Here is a 16056-nt window from a genome sequence, read left to right as displayed (position 1 = left end):
AATCATCCTATTTAACAAAATAAAGTTAGGGTTTGTAGATGATATACCTTCCTTAAAGTGGTGGGAGTAGCTAGGAGGCCTTAGGAAGCCTTGAGAAGTCTTAGGGATGCTTGGATCTTAAAGGAAAACAAGAAAAAATCAAGTTAAAAACTTTGAAATCACTATTCATTGTCTTCTTCATTGATTTCTTGAAGAAGATTGAGAAATAATTGAAGGCTTAAACTCATAGAATAGCCCTAACTATGCATAAGGATGACTAGGGAATTATCTTACCAATTTAGGAAGCCTTGATCTTGAGTTTTGAAAATTCTAGCTTCTTGAAAATGAAAAAGCCGAGAGCAATGAAGAAATAAAATGCCTTGTGTTCTTGTTTTGATGAAAAAAGAATTGTTTGGCTTGGTTGGTTGAATATTTGATTTGTTTTTGGTTAATTACCAATTTAACCTTGATTTTGTGTGGTTAATATTCCACCACATTTCCTTCCTTCCCATGTCATGCTTATGTCATGCTATGATGTCATCTTTCCCTCCTTGTCCTCTTCTCATTGGTTGGGTGACATCATCCCCACTAATCTCTTTGATTAACTTCCTAATTGTTTGCCTAATGACCGCTGATCTGTTATACAGTTCGCTTAACTTTCGTTTTCGTTTATCGTTTGATGGATCATACTCGGGATCTTATTACCATGTAGAGTACTAATAAAATCTCAGAATATCCATAACATAACCCCTACATAGTGTGGCATGAAAAGTTTTCTCATTAAGCTAAAACACTATTCACAAGGGTTACAAAAAAAGTTCAAAATTTTGGGGGTTATTACAGTCTCCCCTCCTTAAAAGGATTCCGTCCCGGAATCAAATAGAAAACAAATGGGGGTACTTTTCTAGCATTTTGCTCTCTAGTTCCCAAGTTGATTCTTCCACATTATGATTCTGCCATAGTACTCTGACTAGCTTGATCACTTTGTTCCGAAGCACCTGCTCCTTCTTATCTATAATCCTTACTGGCTTCTCCACGTAAGTCAGATCTGGTTGTATATCCACCTGCTCGTACTCCACTATGTGTCTGGCATCCCGATGATACTTCCTTAGCATTGACACGTGGAACACATTATGAACTTGTTGCAAGTTAGGGGGTAAGGCTAGCTCGTAAGCTAACTTTCCAATCCGTCTTAATATCTCAAAAGGTCCAATGTATCTTGGGCTTAGTTTTCCTTTCTTTCCGAACCTCATTAATCCCTTCCAAGGGGATACTTTCAGCAGTACTAAGTCCCCTACTTCATATTCCTTGTCCTTTCGGGCTAGGTCTGCATATTTCTTCTGTCTGTCTTGGGCTGCTACAAGCCGTCCTCTGATAAGATCCACTATATCTTTGGTCCTTTGGACCACTTCGGGTCCGAGCATCTTCCGCTCTCCTACTTCATCCCCGTATAAGGGAGATCGACACCTTCTTCCGTACAGGGCCTCATAAGGCGGCATTCCGATGCTAGCATGAAAGCTATTGTTATAAGAAAACTCGATCAACGACAAGTGATCATCCCAACTTCCTTTAAGGTCTATTGCACAGACTCTCAACACATATCCTCTAGTGTCTGGATGGTCCTTTCACTCTGCCCATCCGTCTGGGGATGGTACGCGGTACTCATATTTAACTTGGTCCCCGCACATTCCTGAAAGCTCCTCCAAAATCTGGAGTTGAACCTGGGGTCTCGGTCTGAGACAATGGACGCTGGGACTCCATGTCGCGTCACTATTTCCTTAAGGTAAATGTCCACCAGTCTATCGACTGTGTATCTCTCATTGATAGGAATGAAATGAGCTGACTTTGTCAGTCGGTCTATAATTACCCATATGGCATCGTGATTGGCTTTCGTCCTTGGCAAGCCTACAACAAAATCCATCACTATCTGTTCCCATTTCCATTCGGGAATCTCCAGGGGTCGTAAAACTCCACTGGGTCTCTGGTGCTCTGTTTTTACTCTTTGGCAAGTCAAACATTTGTTTACCCATTCTGCTACGTCCCTCTTCATGTTGGGCCACCAGTAATATTCCTTCAAATCCCTATACATCTTGGTACTTCCCGGGTGAATGGAATACCTTGAACTATGGCTTTCATCCAAAATCTCATCTTTAAGCTCTTGAACATTCGGAATCCAAATCCTGTAGGAATACCTCATTATCCCCTTATTGTCCCTCTCAGTATGGATCTCTTCTCCAGTCATTGACTCTCTACCCTCATTCATCATTCTTTCTTGGCATAATCTAATCTTTTCTAATAACTCTGGCTGCATTGATATCTCAAACAACTTTTCAGTTCCGGTTCCGGTTACTTTTACTTCTATTTCCATTCTCTTAAAATCCCTTATCAATTCTTCCGAAGTCGTTATCATTCTGAGTCTTTCCTTTCTACTAAGGGCATCAGCCACCACATTGACTTTCCCTGGATGATAGAGAATCTCACAATCATAGTCCTTGATTAGTTCTAACCATCTCCTCTGGCGCATGTTGAGCTCTTTCAGCGTAAATATGTACTTGAGGCTCTTATGGTCTGTGAAAATCTCGCACTTCTCTCCATACAAGTAGTGCCTCCAAATTTTTAAGGCAAATACTGTTGCCGCGAGCTCAAGGTCATGAGTAGGATATCTAATCTCGTATTCCTTTAGTTGTCTCGATGCATACGCAATCACTCTACCGTGCTGCATAAGCACACACCCTAATCCTTTATGCGACGCATCACTATATATCACAAAATCTCCTTTTCCGTCCGGCAATGCCAACACCGGGGCCGTTACCAACCTTTTCTTTAATTCTTGAAAACTGTTCTCGCATTTCTCCGTCCATTCAAACTTCTCTGTTTTACGAGTAAGTCGTGTCAAAGGGGCTGCGATCTTCGCAAAGTCCTGTACAAATCTACGATAGTAGCCGGCCAATCCTATAAAACTCCTTACCTCTGTGGGTGTGGTTGGCCTTTCCCAATTTGAGACCGCCTCTATCTTGGAGGGGTCGACCAATACTCCTTCTTTATTGATCACATGTCCTAAAAACTGTACTTCATTCTGCCAGAATTCACACTTCGAGAATTTGGCATATAACTGTTCCTCTCTGAGTATTCCTAGAGCTATCCTCAAATGCTCTGCATGTTCTACCTCAGTCCTGGAGTAGATCAAAATATCATCGATAAAAACTATCACACACTTGTCCAATTACTTCTTAAATACTCTATTCATTAAATCCATGAAAGCCGCTGGGGCGTTGGTTAATCCAAAGGACATTACCAAGAACTCATAATGCCCATACCTGGTACGGAACGCTGTCTTGGAAATATCTTCGGGTTTAATCTTTAGTTGGTGATACCCAGTTCTCAGGTCAATCTTTGAAAAGTAAACAGCATCCCTTAGCTGGTCGAACAGATCGTCTATTCTAGGTAATGGGTACCTGTTCTTTATGGTTAGCTTGTTCAACTCTCGATAGTCGATGCACAGCCTCATGCTCCCATCTTTCTTCTTAACAAATAAAACTGGTGCTCCCCACGGAGACACACTGGGTCTTATCATACCCTTATCCAAGAGTTTCTGCAATTGGATAGCTAATTCCTTCATTTCTAACGGGGCTAATCGGTAAGGTGCTTTTGAAACTGGCGCCATCCCGGGAGCCAACTCAATAGCAAATTCAATCACTCTATCAGGTGGTAATCCCGAAAGGTCTTGTGGGAATACATCTTCAAATTCATTGACTACTGGAATATCTTGTAAGTTGGGCACCTCCTTCTGCGTGTCCACCACATAGGCTAGGTAGGCCTCATTTCCTTTTCGTAGCATCCTTCTGGCCTGGGCCATAGTCAAAAATTTCTGTGTCTGCCTCTTTCCTCTAAATATAACTTCTTTCTTCCCTGGGATATTTAACTTAACTTTCTTCCCTTTACAATCTATCTGAGCATCATTGCTAGATAGCCAGTCCATTCCCAAAATTACATCAAACTCCCCTAATTTAAAAGGGATCAGATCAACACTAAAAGATTGTTCCCCTATGCCTATCTCACAGGCTGGGTGAATCTGGTTAACAGGAATAATTTCATGATTGGCTATTTCTACTTGTAAGGGTTCTATCAAGGGTTCAGCTTTAAGTCTTAATTTACGCGCAAAGTCCCTTGATATAAAAGATTTAGTTGCTCCCGAATCAAATAAAACATTTGCACTGACTGAATTTAGAGAAAGGGTACCTGCTATCACATCTGAGTCTTTCATAGCATCCTGGACTGTCATGTTGAAAGTCCTCGCAGTAGGTGGCTTATTGGAGGCAGCCCTGCTGGCTCCTGAAGCTGCTGGTTTGTTCATTGGGCATTCCCTCTTCCAATGACCCGGGCGTCTACACTGATGATAAGTGGTGGTTGGAATGACGGCAGGGGCTGATGAAGGGCATTTGTGAGAATAGTGACCCACTTGCCCACACTTAAAGTAGGTTACTGGCTTTCCTTTACACTCCCCAGTGTGCATCCTTCCACAAGTGTTACAGGCTGGCAATGGGGGTCGAGACTGGTTGGAATAGGACATTCTTGACTTCTGGTCGCTTTGGCTCACACTCACGCTCATTGGCCGCTTAAACCCAGTGTTCTTTCCCGGTAGGGACACTGCTCCTCGATTAAATCTAGTTGGAAAGCTTCATCCTGCAAAACCTCCACCCATGCTCATACTTTTCCTCTTTATTCCCTTCTTCTCCCTTTTCTTCTGCATCTGTTCACTTCCGGCTTCTACAATCGTTGCCTTTTGCACCAGAGTGGCATAATCCGTAAACTCAAGGATTGCCACCCTATTCTGAATCCACGGTTTCAGTCCCTGCTGAAACCTCCTAGCTTTCTTTTCCTCGGTGCTCACAAACTCCGGCACAAACCTTGATAACTCAGTAAATTTTGCTTCGTACTCTGCTACTGATAAGTTATTCTGCTTTAGCTCCAAGAACTTGAGCTCCATCCGGTTTTCCATAAACCTCGGGAAATACTTTCCTAGAAACAACTGACTGAATATCTCCCAGGTTATAATAGCATCTGTCTCCATGTTTTTCTTGGCCTCCCATCAGTGGTTGGCTTCTCCTTTCAGAAGGTAGGTAGCAAATACAGTCTTCTGTGCCTCATCGATACTCAGAATCTCAAAGGATTTCTCCATTTCCTTTAACCATGCCCTTGCCTCAACTGGGTCGGCTGATCCGTGGAACTCAGGGGGCTTAAGGACTTAAAAGCCCTGAAAGAGTTTGCCAGAGCATTGTTATTTCCTTGAGGGGGTAGGTTGGGTTGACATTCCAAGTTCTGCCTTAGGAGTTGCATGAACTGGCCCATGGGATCCATGCCTGGGTTTGGTACTGGTTGCTCAACCTCAGTTTCTCCTTCTTCAGCCTCTATCTTAAATCCCTCAACATCATATGTTTCCTCTTCCTCTTCATACAGGGAGTCATCCTGTTCCACATAATCCTCATCTTCCTCTTCACTGTGTTCCTGGTTCCTATCATCCTGGTTATGGCTTCCCTGGTCCTCAGATCCAGGGTTCGCCCTAGTTCCAATCTTTCTTGGCGGCATGATACTGATAATAAAAAAAAAATTATTGGGAAAATCAACGTTAGGTCACAATCAAACACAACATTGTGTCTTGCACAATTTTATAATGGGGAGAATGTATCTCGCAATTTTATTATTTTATGGCAGTTCTAATACGAAGTACAGTAATAATAATGATAAAAATAGTGATCTCGTCACTAAGGAACTGAACCGAAAGGAAACAATTATATACATAATGCGAGAAATACATAGTTTGATCTGGTCAAAAGTACAACAGTGCTACAGCCATCTGTCCCAAAAGTGATACACAAGAGTCTATCTGTCTAGTCAGAAAAAGGGATGCTATATACAAGTCACTATCCTGGAAAATTGGCTCTTACTAAGGCCTCGGCTAACTAGACAACTAGACTATTCCATCGTCAATTCTGAATTACACACCGGAGTGGGTCAGCTCCCATACCCTTTCCATCGCACGACGGAAGATATAGTCGGCCTGCCGCCTGGAGATCCTACCGTGCCTATCCCCCTGGAGTGATCTGAGCCTCGCTCGGGACGTGAGCTCTATCCCCGTAAGCTCCCTCCTCAAGGATCGGGGTATAGAAGCCCTAGTCTCATAAGCTCGGGTACGCCTACCCGCCCTCTCTGCATCTAACTCCCTCCTGGCCTCATCCAGTCGGGCCTCAGCAACAGCCACTCGGGTCCTCAGTACATCCTGAACATAGCCATGAGCTAACGAAGACTGCCTGTGGGTAGGGTCAAGAGGTGGTGAATCCGGAGAAGCTGGGGGTTCCTCCTCGGTCTGCCTAGGCTCGGAAGTATGGGTCTCTGAGCTGTCATCATAGGGGATCCAAGATAGTGGTGGAGGGGTAAGAGCTCTGACCACCAGAAGTGTGGGTAAAGGGGTACCAGCATACACTACCATAGGTCCGACACGCTCCTCAGCTACTGGGACCTCATCCGGGTCCTCCTCATCTGGAATAGCAATGACCTCTATCTCTGACTCCTCTAAGGGGTCCTCCTCATCTGAAATAGCAATGACCTCCATCTCTGACTCCTCTGAGAGGTCCTCCTCATCCTCCTCCATCTCAGGCTCCTCCTGATCCTCAACATCTAGCAGTGCCTCATCATGCTCACGCTCGAACATCTCAGGGTCCTCTATCTCATGAGCCTACACATTAAACGAGCTAAGTTACTATCATGATACTTATAAGGGTTCCCGTAAGGGTTTTAGCTGTCAGCACTACTTTAAGTAGTTCGACCATGAACTTGGCAAGAGTTCTTATTATCTTTGTGAGTTTATTATTATATCGTCGCATCATCTCTGAGGTTTATAACGCTTAGCTCTGATACCATTTCTGTAACACCCCCAGATCCGGGGTCAGGGATTCGGGTCGTCACGGTCTTTCTTTCCACAATATCACTTCACTTAATTAATAATAAATAACCTTATGTTGTGACCCCACACTAACACACACCACAACCCGTTATAGACCCAGAGATAAAATTGAAATAAGTACAAGTCCTTGAATCCACAATTAAAAGTTATTACAACCCAAAATGATTACTTGATAAATTTACAGTTAATTGCCATTATCTGCCACAAGTTATAATTATACATAATTGATTCTCAAAAGTAGAATGCCTGATCTACCAATAGATCTACCTCTGCAGCTATAACAGCTACAACATCAACGGGAAGACGCGGGACGCTTCCCACGCGCTTGCGCTGGGTCTGCTGGAGTCTGGCCATCTTTCCTAACTGTTGTTGTGTGATGAAGAAATAAAGCAAGAGTGAGCCTTACAGCTCGCAAAATAATATATAGTGATAACAATAATACAAGTATCTAAATGGATACTTACTAGAATCCTTTATCATGTGTAAGGTAATTACTTACTGGATATAAGTTTTAAAAGAAGATGAAGTTACCAATTACTTCAATATACTTATACCATTTTTAGAAATCTACTTGAACTACTACTGTTCAAAGTATAATAAGATTCACGAGGTCATACCATAGATGGACCATAATTAAAACTTGAAAATATTTGATCTTTGAAATATTTTGAAAAGAAATGAAGTTACGAGATACTTCATTCAATGGATACACCAATAAAACTGTTTGACCCTGTCAATGCTTCGGCAACCACCCATTCGTAGCCTTTCGATCGAAATGCTACGGATAGTGTTGCAGAATTATCCAAATGGATGATGAACTCATTACGGGAGTTTGCCGCGCCAGGAAGACCACTTACGATGATCAGTCGTATTAGTACAACCCCACCATTTTCTACATGTAGAGGAGAACCTGTCGGATTTACTTGTTAACTGAACACCGAACTCCTAAGGAATGGACCGCCTTAGCGGAACTTCCAGGCCATTTGGGCCAATATAATAAGGCTTGGCCGACGCTACTCGGCCACTTACGCCACTCCTAGTTCAGATGAAATCCATGACTCTGAAACGTAAAGCTCGTCCCCACTTCCCCCAAGTAGAAACTTGTTGATACGACTCCACCAAGAAGTCGTATCTAGTTGGAAAGGAAAACTCACCGATATTTCCCAGGCGATGCCTGTTAATGGATTAACTTGTTCCAAGAATTTTACTTCCCGAGTGTTGGGTAAGTAATCAAAATTCTTTTATCAAGACAACAACCTTGTTACGAATATAAAACACACCACAGAGCCGGATCCCTCAGGTTTTGAGCGAGTACTTAAATCCCCTTTTTAAAAGGAAGATCTTAAATATAAAAATGAGTTTTGGGATCCGCTCTAACTTTTGAAAATCATTTTAAAGACTTGAAAACACTTTAAAGAGTGTTTGGAATAATGCTGATTTAATAAAGTAAATCAGTCTCAATAAAAAGAAATATCCGAATATTATTATTTAAATAATATTCCCATAAAGAATACCTGAGGTAGAATTTGGAAAACTTACTTGAAATGAACAGTAAATAATCAAAGATATACTTATACGAAAGTAATATCCTTATTTGAATATCAAAAGTAAGTTTGATTATCGAAATATTATTCTTTAATAATAAAGAATATTAATAAATAATAAGCGGAGTCATAATACCTCAAATGAATATTATAAATAATATTCATTGAATAAAATAAAGGAGTCATACATCCTCAAATGAATATCCAAGTAATATTCAATAAATAATATAAAGGAGTCATAAGTCCTCGAATGAATATTCAAGATAATATTCATTAATAAAATAAAGTTAAAGTTATCGAATAAACCTTATTCGATTAATAGTTTTGAAAACTATTACCATATATATATATAAAATGTATATATATATAAAATCTACTCGGGATCCTCGACTCCCGGTTTTAGAAAATGTTTTCACCTTTGGATCCCTATACTAAGGGTATATGCAAATTACCGCTATTCTCTAGCATAGGTATTATCAATTGAACCAACAGATATATATGGCAAGAATACGAAACAGGCATGCATATGTACCATATCACATGCTACAATATATCGCAAGAATTTGCTAATATAACGATCATGCATCTATTACAAGATAATGCATCTACAAGTGTATACATCACAACAACAGTATAACGGATAGAAAACTTGCCTGAGCGACTGGGGGTTACGAATGGCTCGGGACGAGTCTGGTAACCTATAAACAACAAGTAAGTTGGAATTAAGCCAAAGTCACTTGTAAATCTATACTCTAACCAACTTAGACTCTAACGCTCGTTTTGCGCTCACTGATTCTCTTAAGTCACTCGAGTACCCTCGGCTCCACCATTTTTAATAATTTAACCATTATGAGTTTTAAGGCGATTCCTTCGCGAGTGTCTTACCAACTGCCTAACACTCTTACCATAATTGTTTCATACATTAATTAACCCTTTTTGGTCATTAACCTATGTTTCAAAGTAAGGCGAGGGGAAAAATTTCGTTCGCGAAATGCCGTTACTTAAAACGGTCGTTTCTCCTAAATCGTATATCGGAATCAAACGAACTACATATCAAAATGAAGCTCGTAACATGAGCTATCTAAAAATGGCAATGGTCAACATCTAGCAGGGGGTTCTCGGGTCCTAATGTTATGAACAAATGCAGTCTAAAGTAAATCGGACATTACGACGGCTATATTTACGCGATTTCCCAAATTTAAACCATTCCAAAACCATCACAATTCAACCCCAATTCACAACCCAATCAAACCTCCATTAAACTACATTACAACAGCCCCAAACAATTCAATATTAACATTTATACTTATGCTTAAGCTTGAATTTAACTATACTTAAATTCTTTTAACCAAAACAACAAGATTGACAATCCATTTCACTACCACTCCAACCCAAATTCTAAACCAACAAGCATTAAGCTACTATATCACCATAACAACTAGAATCATCCTATTTAACAAAATAAAGTTAGGGTTTGGAGATGATATACCTTCCTTGAAGTGGTGGGAGTAGCTAGGAGGCCTTAGGAAGCCTTGAGAAGTCTTAGGGATGCTTGGATCTTAAAGGAAAACAAGAAAAAATCAAGTTAAAAACTTTGAAATCACTATTCATTGTCTTCTTCATTGATTTCTTGAAGAAGATTGAGAAAGAATTGAAGGCTTAAACTCATAGGATAGCCCTAACTATGCATAAGGATGACTAGGGAATTATCTTACCAATTTAGGAAGCCTTGATCTTGAGTTTTGAAAATTCTAGCTTCTTGAAAATGAAAAAGCCGAGAGCAATGAAGAAATAAAATGCCTTGTGTTCTTGTTTTGATGAAAAAAGAATTGTTTGGCTTGGTTGGTTGAATATTTGATTTGTTTTTGGTTAATTACCAATTTAACCTTGATTTTGTGTGGTTAATATTCCACCACATTTCCTTCCTTCCCATGTCATGCTTATGTCATGCTATGATATCATCTTTCCCTCCTTGTCCTCTTCTCATTGGTTGGGTGACATCATCCCCACTAATCTCTTTGATTAACTTCCTAATTGTTTGCCTAATAACCGCTGATCTGTTATACGGTTCACTTAATTTTCATTTTCATTTATCGTTTGAGGGATCATACCCGGGATCTTATTACTTAGGTTCCCTTAACCTTTCTCAATATATTATATTCCTTTTATGATCCTCTCTTATAATCCTTTAATTTAAATCCTTTTTATCCTGTTACCTTATACTCAATTCTTTCCGTATCTAATGGATTTCCGGGAAAAATCAAAGTGTTCGGAATTTGATTCTGATGATCTTTACATACACTTATATACCATGTAGAGTACTAATAAAATCTCAGAATACCATAACAGAACCCCTACATAGTGTGGCATGAAAAGTTTTCTCATTCAGCTAAAACACTATTCACAAGGGTTACAAAAAAAGTTCAAAATTTTGGGGGTTATTACAGCATAAGCCAAAAATATGCTTATGGCTTCCAATCTAGCAACTGGTGCAAATGTTTCATCATAATCAATTCCCTCCTATTGAGAGTATCCTTTTGCAACCAGCCTTGCTTTATTCTTTGTAATTATGCCATCACTGTCAGTTTTGTTTCTGAACACCCACTTTGTACCAACAATAGACCTGTTCTTTGGTCTTGGCACTAGGGTCTAGACTTTATTTCTTTCAAATTCATTTAACTCTTCCTGCATTGCTTGCACCCAATCAGCATCTTGAAGAGCTTCTTCCACTTTCTTTGGTTCAGTCTGAGATAGAAAAGAATGATCGAGACATTCATTTGATGTAGCTGTTTTAGTTCTGACAGCTGCATCAGGATTTCCAATAATTAAGTGTTATTCCCAGTGGACTAACAATGAGATTTACAGAAGGGGGGTTGAATGTAAATCTCAAAACTTTTTCGAGTTTTGAGCAGTTTGTAAGACTAAGTGTTTGAGTGATCAAATGTGTGTGAATTGCTTGGAGCTAATACAGGCAGATATATATATTCAAACACAAATGTAATGAACACAAAGAACTTAAAAACTTTTCTAGTGGATTTGTTGTTCCACCAGAGATGTGTTATTTCAGAAAATCTGTGATTAAATCACAGCTGCTTCCTAGTACAAACTAGATGATTTTCTCTCTTGATTTTTCTAAACAGCTCAAGGAAAATTCACACTAATTACTAGCTCCTACTTGGTTTATTTATCACCAAGTTTACAAGTAAAGACAAAGATAAAGTACAATAAGAAAATAGTTCTTCACTTGTTTCTATTCCATTTTTATCCAGTGTAATATGGAATTATCTGTTGACTTTCCATTTTGAACCAGACTAAAAACGGCTGCTTTTTCTGCTGTTCCTGAAATAGGCTACCACATCTCTGTCAATCCATGTGCCTCTGTCAGCTTTGTTAACTGTCACTATCAACTGCTATGATACTGAGCATCCGTTGAAGCTTTCATCCGTTGATGGCTTTATCCGTTGATGCTCTAGCAGTGCATCCGTTGAAGCTTTCATTCGTTGATGGCTTTATCCGTTGATGCTCTAGCAGTTGAAGCTTTATCCGTTGAAGCACTTATCCGTTGATGGATATTATCCGTTGAAGCATTAGAGACATCCGTTGAAGCTTTGTTTCTTATCCGTTGAAGGTCTTCAATATCCGTTGACACTTCTTCACTTATACAAAATTACAAGGCATGAAACATTTACAATTAGCCCTCCTATTTGTACATCCATTAGTAGTCAACATGACTGATTATTTCCTAACAACATCTAAGAATTACAGCTTGAAACCAGAGAGTGAGATGTGCTACAATACCAAACTTATTGCTAAGTAAGGCTACTCCTTCAACGGATAGCCAAGATGGTCTTATCCGTTGAGGCTACAAACACTAGATTTCTACTTAAGCGTTTTACTTAACTTATCATCAAACTAATACACATATTCCTAACATTAAGTCAGGTGTATGTGTTTTAGTCCACTTCCTTGCAGATGGAAGGTTATCTCTAGAACTGGATGCTTCCCCATGATCCATGGTGTCTCCATCAACATTTTCTGATGCTACCCCTAAAATTATGCTCTCTGAGTTGGATCCTTCAGAATTTGAGTTCCCAGAAATATAAGAACATGAGTTTCCAGAATTACCAGAACTTGGCCCATTAGAACTTGAAGAGCCTGTTGTAGGTTCTGATGCTTCTTGAGATGTGGTTGGATCTTCAATATGCTCCCCCTGCACAGGTGCATTTTCCTTAGTCGTAGTCACCACAGTTTCAATAACATCAGAGTTTAATCCATCAGAGTTTGCAGTATCAGGATTTAGACTGTCAGGATTTACAGAATCAGAATTTAAAACTTCATTTTCGAATCTCAGCTGATCATGGTCATTGAAATCTTCAAGTCCAGTAATTTTCTTATCATCAAAAGAGACATTGATAGATTCCATGACAACCCTTGTTCTTAAGTTGTAGACTCTGAAGGCTTTTGTGGAAAGTGGATATCCAACAAAAATTCCTTCATCAGCTTTTAGATCAAATTTGGATAGCTGTTCAGGATGAGTCTTAAGAAAAAAACACTTGCATCCAAATACATGAAAATACTTCAGATTTGGCTTCTTTTTCTTCACCATCTCATATGGTGTTTTTCCATGCTTGTTAATGAGTGTAGCATTCTGAGTAAAACAAGCAGTCTACACAGCTTCATCCCAAAAGTAGGTTGGTAACTTTGTTTCATCAAGCATAGTTCGTGCAGCTTCAATAAGAGTTCTATTCTTTCTTTCAACAACTCCATTTTGCTGTGGAGTTCCAGGAGCAGAGAATTCCTGCTTTATTCCATGGTTTTTGCAGCACTCTTCCATAATCAAATTCTTGAACTCAGTGCCATTATCACTCCTTATGATTTTCACAGAGTCTTTGACCAATTTATCCAGTTGTTTGACATGATCAATCAAGATAGATGCAGTTTCACTTTTTATGTGCAAGAAATACACCCATGTGTATCTAGTGAACTCATCCACTATGACCATATCATATTTCTTCTTTGCAATAGACATGACATTCACTGGACCAAATAGATAAACATGTAGTAGGTGATAAGGCTCAAGAATTGATGATTCAGTCTTGCTCTTGAATGAAGATTTTCTTTGTTTTGTCTTCTGACAAGAATTACAAAGGCCATCTGGAGCAAATACTGATTTTGGCAGTCCTCTCACAAGATCTTTCTTGACTAGTTCATTTATATTGTTGAAATTTAAATGAGAGAGTTTCTTATGCCAATTCCAGCTTTCTTCAATTGATGTTCTACTTAACAGACAAATTGCAGAACCATCAATACTTGTTGAAAGCTTGGCTTCATAAATGTTACCATGCCTGTATCCTTTCAGAACAAATTTTCCTGTAGATTTGCTTACAACTTCATAGTGTTCTTCAAAGAAATTCACATGATAACCTCTGCCACAGATTTGACTCACACTCAGCAGATTGTGTTTAAGTCCTCAGACCAGAGCTACTTTTTCAATGATGACATTCTCAAGATTGATATTGCCATATCCCAGAGTTTTTCCCATATTGCCATCTCCTTAAGAAACACCTGGGCCAGCTTTCTCCACAAATCTGATAGCAGGACTTTATTTCCAGTCATATGTCCTGAACATCCACTGTCCAGAACTAGGATGTTCTTCCTGTTGCCCTGCAATCACAAAGACCACTAATGATTAGTTTTAAGGACCAAGACTTGCTTGGATCCTTTGGCCTTATTAAGTTTGTTAACATTTGCAGCGGATTTAGCATCAGAGTTTATGTTAACAGTTTTCTTATCAGAATTTGCAATATCAGACTTTGCATCAGAACTTACACTAGAAGGAATAATGCTAACTTTCTTTAAAGAAGGTTTTATTTGATAATAATCATAGTACAAACTATGATCTTCCTTACAAGTATAAATGGAATGCCATAAACTACCACAATGAAAACAAGGATTTTATGGCTTATATCTAACAGACTGACTCTTAACTCCTGATTTTGAGGGTAAGGAGTTAATGTTCTTATTCTTCCTGCAAAAAGAAGCCAGATGGTTAGAATTTCCACAGTTATGACATGTTTTTCTAGGAGCATTAGGAACAGGCTTATAATTGTTACTTTTGTTCACACCTTCCTTTCCATTCCTATTTTTCCTAGGTGGCTTTAGCTTGTTTACATTTTTAACCTGTTTCAGCTTATGCTTAAGCTGCTTCTTAGTCATTAAGCCTATGTTAACTTCAGTTAGCTTATCCTGTTGAGGTTTGTCAGAAGTTAATTTCTCCTTAACTTCTGATTTCTCAATATCAGACTTTGCAGTTACAAACTTAACAGGATTTACCTTTGGTTTTTGTTTAACAACTATAGGCTCAGTTTCTACAGTTCCCTTACTGTTCTTATCATCTCCATAACCTAAGCCCCTTTTCCAGTTTCCACTACTAAGAATATCATGAGTTGCTTTACCAGAGTTAGTCCAAGTCCTGATAATCTCTCTTTCCTTTTCTAACTCAGTTTTTAGAGATTCATTCATTTTTAGCACTTCATCCCTAACATAAAAGGCATCATCTCTATCTTTCTGAGTTTGATGGAACATGACTAACTCTTTTTCTAAATAATCATTCCTCTTTTTATAAGCAAGATTTTCAGAAGTTAATCTTTCACATGTTAAAGTTTGATCTTTATAACTAATGAACATGGTTTTAAGATATCTTCTAAACTCAGTAATATCATCAGTATGAAAGGCATAAGTAGTTTGAGGTACCTTTATGTCAGCAGTATCAGAACTGCTATCAGCATTTACCATCAAGGCATAGTTTTCCTCATCCTCAGAATCTGAAGCATCTGACCAGCTTTTCTTCTTTGTGACAAGAGCCTTGCCTTTGTCACTTTTCCCTTTTCTGCAATCAGGAGATATATGGCCTTTCTCACCACAGTTGTAGCATTTAACATTTGAGTAATCTCCTCTGTCAGACTTTCCACCTTTGCCTTCAGATTTTCTGAAACCTTTCTTATCAGAACTCGCACCTTTCTTGGAAGACATCTTTCCTCTCCTGAATTTCCTGTATGCAATCTTTGTGATTCCTTTCACCATAAGAGCACACAGCTTCATCATCTCTTCATCAGGGTCCATCTCAGGTATACTTTCAGTTTCTGAGTCATCATCAGTATCAGAACTTGATGACTCAGTATCAGACTTTGTGATGGGAGCCTTTCCCTTGCCTTTAGTTGAGGCAGCTTCTTTGGGAATTTCCTCCTCAGCCACAAAAGCAACTGTCCTTGACTTTCTTCCATTCCTCTTGCTTCTTTGTTCCATCTCAAGTTCATGACTCTTGAGCATCCCATAAATTTCATCAAGAGTTGTTTCTTCAAGATTATAGTTGTCTCTTATTATTGTGGCCTTCAAATCCCATCTTTCAGGAAGAGCTAACAGGAATTTAAGATTTGAATCTTCAATATCATATTCCTTGTCCACTAGTGACAAGTCATTCAAGAGTTTGACAAATCTGTCATATAAATTAGTTAATGACTCATCAGGCTTTGAGTCAAAGTGCTCATACTCTTGAGTGAGTATAGTTTTCCT

The sequence above is a fragment of the Apium graveolens genome, chromosome 4 (genome assembly GCF_009905375.1).
Source record: "Apium graveolens cultivar Ventura chromosome 4, ASM990537v1, whole genome shotgun sequence".
Taxonomy (NCBI): domain Eukaryota; kingdom Viridiplantae; phylum Streptophyta; class Magnoliopsida; order Apiales; family Apiaceae; genus Apium; species Apium graveolens.
The sequence above is the reverse complement of the archived record's forward strand: the minus strand, read 5'-3'. Positions refer to the sequence as shown.